Here is an 8,327-nt window from a genome sequence, read left to right as displayed (position 1 = left end):
AAAATGTACATTTAAACGGTTATGAAATTAGTCGTTGCGCACATCCCTAGTTATTACCAGAAAATATTTGTTATTATGATAAATAAATGTTGTTTTAATGACATTCCATTATGAATGCTATGAAATATATATTTTTAAGGACATATCTCATTTTTACAACATAATTCAGAAGAAACAATAATATGTATATCAATAGTATGAGACACTATATGACAAAGCAAGAACTCTGCCATTTAAATGCTGTAATTTTGCATAATTTACAATGTATAATAATGCATAATATTAGTATGTGATTAAATGTAATAGTAGCCTATGTAATTAAAATAAATTTCAATAAATAAAAATATTGTTAAAAATCACACATTATTTGTTATTTGTCACATGTAGTAGACCATTTTTGTTCTGTGGGAAATAGGAGGATTTTCCACCCCGCTACCAACGCAAGTATATTTCAAACCTGTGGGAAGCACTGGTACTGAATTATTATTAAGTGTAAATGACTTTCAATCTAGTAAATATTCTTCAAGAGAAGTGAGAGCATTAGAAAGCTTCACAATGAAAGAGTTTTTCACTTTGGTTTGAGCACAATATCGGTGAATCCGTGAACCTGAGTGAGCTGACGGCAGTCCATCGATGCCAGGAGCTTCTGAGAGCCGGAGACGGTGGGAACAAACTTCTCCATCAGTGTAACCGTCGCAAGCTTCTCCACATCACTGACAGACAGAAACACAATATCAACTCTCTGGAAGATTTTCACTCTAAACATCATATTTAATGTAGTACAATTTATGTTTTTAAATTAATCTAAAGTGCATGAACACATCACAACTGAAATAAACTGCTGTTAAACACTGAAAGTCTTACCCATACGCGATCTTTCTGACGCTCTGCATTCCCAATCCCTCTATCCGGAACAAAACGTTCCTCAACACTTGTGACAGCGGGTTCTGGAACGTGGTTTCTCTCCATCAACTTTACCTCCAACTGAGTTAGAAGTTTGAATTGTGAGAATCAATTCAAATCAAATTCAAATCAAAGCAGAATTAAATAAAATACTGTAAGACAAACACAAACAGTAATTAAGGTTTAGAATGAAATAAATTATTATCCTGTACTAACCTCTCCGTTCAGCTTGTGGTTTCTCTCCATCAACCTCCAATGACGCCTTCTCTCTCTCTTCATTTCTGTGATTAAACTATTAATCCAGCATGGACTGACATATATTGTCTCCTTCAGAACTTAGACTACAAAATAGTGTATTAGCGCCACCTACTGGCAGTATGGACCAGAAAACACAACACCCTTCATCTTGTTTTCAGCTCCTCCAGTATCTGAACCGCACACACCGTCCAGACTCAGAGCAAACAAATAGTACTCCACACTATATCGTAAGCATATTTGAAATACGGTCTTCTTGTGCTGCAAAATTAAGGAACTAAACAAAACTACACATATAGTCTGCCTATATATTTATTACAATGTTTACACACTCAGCAGAGATGAATTAGGAACTGTTTCATATTTTTGATTATGGGCGGAGCTATATGACATCGCTGCACGTGTGTAAAGACTTCAGAGAAAGTGAAACTTAACAGATGAACTGGAAGCTTCTTAAAAACAACATTTCTTTTCAGAAACTCTGAAATTAACGATCAAATCTGATATTCACTCAAAGGTAAGTGATGGAATTATAAGTTCACTAGTTTAATAGCATGAAGAAGTAGGCCTATGTTGGTAAAATTATAGTTTGTGTTCATGCCACATATCAGAAACAGAAGTACTTGAACTGCAGACAGAATAAACAAAGTTCAGTGAAAAGTCCATTAAACAGAACTGCCACCTTGTGTTTACAGATATTTATAAAGTAGGTTATTTGTTGGAAAAATTACAGTTCCACTTATTTTATTTGTTGTCTTTTATAAAATATATTTTCATGATGGTATTAAAATGTTGTAAAAACCTCTTAAATTTGCTGTACTGTGGCTCCCAGAGACATATGAAGAGTTTGGTTCCAAAACACGATAAACGCCATTTTCAAAAAAAAAAAAAAAAAAAAAATTGAGTTTCTGCCAAAATCAGTATGTATCTGGTCGGTATTGAAAAGTAATTTATTAATTTTGCGCAAAATGCGATATCCGTCGTGTTATTCTGTCATGTTTTCTCCCTTTCTTTCCAAAACGTCTCCTTTTTCTGCAGAATGCGATATATCTGCTAAACCAATCACAGCGCTCCATTCCACCCACTTTAAACATTGAAGGCTTTTTTAAAAAGCCGTTTTTAATACCAATGTACTCGGCAAATCTGTTTATTTAACCGTGCGGTGGCGCCAGATACTCTTTAATCAGTAATGACAAATAATTTATAACATTAACAAGATGACCCGTTGAATTCATTTTGGCAGCGACGGCTGAATGTATTTTTAGTAAAATGCCTGTATATAAGATAAATATTGGCAAAGTTCAGACGCTGTCATATATGTGAATCAACTTACTTTGTTGTGTATTTTCAATTTGAAAATAACTTTTATATTGATGGATTTATTGCATTTTGGGGAAAAAATTAATACGTTTTTATAATAAACTTTTTAAAATCAAAATGTAGATTTACATTTTTAATGTTTTTATAACCAAAAGATGCTATGTGAAAGTTTGAAACAGAAAATAGTGGTTTTCATCTTGCCACTTTCTTGGTAAAGAAAACAACTTTTTACTCAAATTAATCAAAATGGAGTTATTTAACCAAACTCTAAATATTTAGTTTCTGTATTTAGTACCTTCAGTTGTTTTTCTACCACTCAATAGTACCCTACTGCAGTGCCACAGAGCTGAAAGTACAGACCAGCAATCAGACCAGAAGTTAGTGGTGGAGCTTATAGGCTCGGTGTGGTTAGGGTTAGTGTTGGAGGCGTGTCTGACATTCTTTGAACAGTGGTACATAAATAATCATTGTTATTTATAATAGTATTTAACATGCAACATCCATAGCCTAATTTATTCAGTGCATATAATTATTAAACATTGCTCTCTTCAGCAATGTAGATTATATATTATCTTATATTATTTTCTTTTCAGTCATGGCATCTTCCAGTGGTCCAGCACTAAATGAGGAGCTCCAGTGCTCCATCTGTCTGGAAGTGTTCACTGATCCAGTCACCACTCCATGTGGACACAACTTCTGCAGAACCTGCCTGAGCAAGTGCTGGACGAACACAGAGACCTGCTTCTGTCCATTCTGTAAAGAAACATTCAGCACCTGATCTCAAGATTAATACAACACTTAGGGAGGTTGTGCAACACTTTAATAAGAAGCTCAGTTTAAGAGAATCTGAGGTGTTCTGTGACATCTGTGATGAAAGAAAGCAGAAAGCTGTGAAGTCCTGCCTGACGTGTCCAAGTTCTTACTGTGAGACTCATCTGGAGCCTCATCTCAGAGTCCCACGTCTAAAGAAACACAAACTGATCAATGCTGTGGAAAATCTGGAGGATTATATATGCCAGAAACATGAGAGACCTCTGGAGATGTTCTGCAGAGATGATCAGACGTGTGTTTGTCTGTCCTGCACTGAAGGAGAACACAGGACTCACAACACTGTTCCTATAGAGGAGGAGAGTCGAGAGAAGAAGGTAAAGAGTTACAGACAAAACACTTTAAACACCCAATGAAATGCAGTTTTCTTTCCTGTGTCTTGACATGTTGAAGAAACTGACCCAAATCCAATGGTCTTTCATTTCTTCTGATAAAAGCTTTTTGTTACTCGCAAAACTGTCAGGATTAAAAAATTTAAAACTATAATTTTGAATTCGTATGAACTTTAAATGGTTTAAAAAGAAAAAAAAAAATCAAAAAAGACTGTCAGAAGATGGAAAGCAGTGATAAATGTGTGTTTTTCTCTGTATGTAGGATCAGCTGGTTCAGACACAGACAGATGTTCATCAGATGATCCAGGACAGAATGAAGAAGATTCAAGAGATCAAACACTCAGTAGAGCTGAGAAAGGTTTGTGCTCCGATCAATCAGTTCATTTCCTAACTCATGGTCCTTTTCAATCCCCCTATCCCATTTCACTTACTGTTTAACTATCCTACCAAAAAATATATCTCAATAAATGTTATGCACCATCATATTTCAACCTAATTAATAAATACATTGAATTAAAATGAGAGTTCTGCCAGTAACCCTCAAGTTGCTCTATTATTTTTTCCCATATTTCACAAATCTTAGTGTATTGCACTTGAGTGTTTTTTGTGTTCCTCTGAAAATCAAGCATTTTAAGTGACATGCAGGTAACTGATGATGAGAGAATTTGCATTTTGGGTTGTACAATCCCTTTAAATAATATGTAGTACATAATATATAAAAAACAGAACTTTTAACTGTTTTCATTCATCAGAGAAACACAGAGAAAGAGAAATCCTCCAGTGTTGAGCTCTTCACTGATCTGATCCGCTCCATTGAGAGATGTCAGTCTGAGCTGCTGAAGATGATGGAGGAACAGCAGAAAGAAGCAGAGAAACAGGCTGAAGATCTCATTAAAGAGCTGCAGCAGGAAATCACTGAGCTGAAGAAGAGAAACACTGAGCTGGAGCAGATCTCACACACTGATGATCATCTCCACCTCATACAGGTCTGTCAACATCTGTCTCATCATGTACAATATTACAGTACAAACTCTTTTATCATTTATTCAGTACAAGTTTTAATACAGAAAATATTAGCAATTTTTAAAGTAATCAATCAGCTGGGGGAGGTATGGTATTATCCATACTTTGGATATTTTACACTATTCATCTGGGGTGTCTTGCCTCAATTGTGTTAGAAAGATCGTGCATAAAAAAAATATTGAATTAACTTCTTTAAAATCATAAAAATAACACATTTAACTGTCCTCTTGTCATGCTATTAAAGTCCAAAGATGAAGATGATTCAAGGGATTCCTAAAACAAGTCCACGAGACAGTGTGTCTAAGCACAAGCGTTACACAAACAATAACAGACAGTGAAACGAAACTCACAGGAACTTAAATCTACACAGATAATGAACAGAATACAAGGTGTGATTAATCAGTAACCATAGTAACAAACAACGGAAACAGGAAACAATGCTGAGCAAACTAAAAGTTCATGAAAATGAAACTAAGACAAGATAACAGAATAAGTGTGACATCTCTCTCTCCTGCTGTAGATGTGCTCATCCCTGTCCAGTCGTCCACACACCAAGAACTGGACTGAGATCCGGATTGACTCTGATGTGAATGTGAACTCTCTGAAAAGAGCTCTGACTCTACTGAAGAATACTCTAGATGGGAAACTAAATGAAAAACTCAGTCAAACTGGTATGTGAATATCAAATACAGTGTATAGATATTTTTGTTAGTAACTATGTAAGAAAATACATTTTCAAGGACTATATGTGATAAAAGAGTAACACTTTATTTTATAGTGTCATTGTACATATAGTTAGTATGGTAATAACTATAAATTATGCATAATTACATGATGCAATCATAAACCAAACCAAACCCTAATCGTAACCCTATAGACCTTATTTGCCAGAGAAACAAGTGCTCTGGCATCTTTATAATATTGTCTTTGATCTTCCGTTTTTGCGGTAGCGCTGTATATTTCTATGGCATGCTGTCATGCATAACCACAATATAACTTAAACTTGCAATGTTAGCATTAAACTGGTATGATAAACTCACTTACTAAACCTAGTCTATGTGAAGTTAAATCCAAACTTTAACTTATGCCATAACCAGTTACTGCAGTATTACTTTAACTTACTTTAGAGACATATAAGCAGCATGACATAACTATTCATGTACAAACAAAAAACAGAAATCACTACATTCATGTGATGCTGCCAATAGAAACAAACTCACTGTAAACCTGAAATTCCTATAATAATTCATCATTTTATTGTCATCAGTGTCTACAGAGTTGAAGTTTGTGCAGAAGTATGCAGGTACAGTGACTGACACCATTTTCTTCAATACACTGACAATACTTTGTTTATAATCTATTATATACTGTACATCTGAAAATGTTTGGTCTCAAGTTGATTGATAATGACTGATCTCTCTCAGTGGATGTGACTCTGGATCCTGATACAGCAAATCCAGATCTCATCCTGTCTGATGATGGAAAACAAGTCAGTCATGGAGACATTAAGCAGAACGTCCCAAAAACATCAAAGAGATTTGATAAGGGTCCTTGTGTTCTGGCAAAGCAGGGATTCAGTTCAGGGAGATTTTACTATGAGGTGCAGGTGAAGGGAAAGACTAAGTGGGATTTAGGAGTGGCCAGAGAATCCATTAACAGGAAGGGGAAGATCATACTGAGTCCTAAGAATGGATACTGGACTGTGTTTCTGAGGAATGAGAATCAATATGAAGCTTTGGACAGTCCATCTGTCTCTTTATCTCTGAGAGTGAAACCTGAGAAGGTGGGAGTGTTTGTGGATTATGAGGAGGGTCTGGTCTCTTTTTATGACGTGGACTCCAGATCTCATATCTATTCTTTCACTGGTCAGACTTTCTCTGACAAACTCTATCCATATTTTTACCCAGGCCGTAATGATGAAGGTAAAAACTCAAACCCACTGATCATCACACCTGTCAACTGAAACAAACAAAAAACATAAAATCTGAAAAGATTAAATACGGATGTGATGATTTTAGAATATGTTAATGAAAACCAAAAAACATTTTGCACAAACCACAATCAGGTACATTTTACTTGTGATTATAAAGAAATTAATGTGTGATAGACAAAATGTGTACAAAAAAAAAAAAAAAAAATCAACAAACATGTAGGCTATATTCAGGCCCTTTTAAAAAATCAGTCACTGACAAAATTACATCAACTATAATCACGGTCAGAATTATTGGCAATAAATATTGGTAAATATGAGCAAAGTTGGCTGAGAAAATAAATCTGCATCATTAATCCTTTTTTTCTTTTATTAAAAAATAATCACAACAATCTCACCTTTCATTGAAGTAAAAAAAAAAAACTACTAAAAACTGTAGATATGGGTATATACTTCAGAGATATTTTACTCATTAAAAAATTACAATAATTGTGGCCAGTGTGTTTTGGAGAAAAACATTTATTTTATAAAATGTTAGATTTTTTTTATAAATAATTTGAATGAAAGATCAAAAGGATAAACAATTCATATTTATTTTTACATCCATCTTTGATAATATTTAACAAGGGTGCCAATAATTCTGGCAATGACTGATTGAGTTTTATGTTTGAAAAATATATATTTTCATCACAGCTATATTTGAATGGCCAAAATGATTCTTTATATTTCTATTCAGGATTTGTTTGCTTTTCTCTTATATTTATACTTTGTTTTTTGCTTTTCAAATCTACTATGAAATTTTACATAAATTGATATAATAATATTATATGGTGAAATTTTACATAGTACGCTAAATTTCCAAAAGTGTTTCTACATATTATTTTGTAAAGAAATCTCTGAAGCCATTTTCTCTCTCCTCTTCAGCTGTTGAATTAAAGGATTAGTTCACTTTCAAATAAAATTTTCCTGATAATTTACTCCCCCATGTCATCCAAGATGTTCATGTCTTTCTTTCTTCAGTCGAAAAGAAATTAAGGTTTTTGATGAAAACATTCCAGGATTTTCTCCTTATAGTGGAGTCTTGAGTGATTTTAAATCATCTATCTTGAACAGTTACTGACAAATGTCATTAAAAGGTAAAAGCATTAAAGCAAGAAACTTACCTGAAGAAATAAAAACATCATCATCACTCAGCTATGGTTTCTCTTCTCATCTTCATCATCTTCAGGGGCATCTGCAGCATCTGCTGTTCTCCAGCGTCTGAACCCAGAGACTCAGGGGAGGTTTGATCGGTGGATCATGACCGTCACACTCTCTCCTGAGTGTCAGTGTAACAGAGTAAAGTGAGCCCTGTGTGTGTCTCGGGATCTGTTCAGACACTTGATCTTTGATGCTCCAGACTGAATCTGATCCATCAGTCACAATCTTTTCCAGCTCCTGAGGAACACAGAATCACAGTGACTTTCAATTTATGTAACAGATGCTCCTCTGAAGGAGATTATTTTGAAGAATAAAAAATGTTGGCAGACTGTATTTATACAAAAAGTAAGAAACATTTTTAGATAGATGTGTTAAAATAGCAGTCCAGACCGTGGAGCTGTGCTCAATCACTATATCTGACACAAATGCTTGAAGCTTGTTGTTGTTCTGGTAATACTGACACTAAAATCACGTGTTTAGGGTAAATATAAACATTGCATTCAGAATCTGCAGTTAAATCAAGATGTTTGAATTGT

General features: G+C 34.5%; 1 long non-coding RNA gene and 1 pseudogene across 1 annotated transcript; one reads left to right on the top strand and one right to left on the bottom strand.

Annotated features, from left to right (window-relative positions):
• Window positions 1-443: 443 nt before the first annotated feature.
• LOC125260351 lies at window positions 444-1,249 on the bottom strand. The gene is made up of 3 exons (XR_007183019.1): window positions 1,120-1,249; window positions 865-984; window positions 444-713 (listed from the first exon to the last, which is right to left on the bottom strand). It is a non-coding gene; the product is annotated as an uncharacterized LOC125260351 (long non-coding RNA).
• Window positions 1,250-1,469: 220 nt separating this feature from the next.
• Window positions 1,470-6,995, top strand: LOC125260298 (annotated as a pseudogene).
• The last annotated feature ends 1,332 nt before the right edge of the window (window positions 6,996-8,327 follow it).

The sequence above is a fragment of the Megalobrama amblycephala genome, linkage group LG24 (genome assembly GCF_018812025.1).
Source record: "Megalobrama amblycephala isolate DHTTF-2021 linkage group LG24, ASM1881202v1, whole genome shotgun sequence".
Classification (NCBI taxonomy): domain Eukaryota; kingdom Metazoa; phylum Chordata; class Actinopteri; order Cypriniformes; family Xenocyprididae; genus Megalobrama; species Megalobrama amblycephala.
This window is presented reverse-complemented; position numbering and strand designations above follow the sequence as displayed.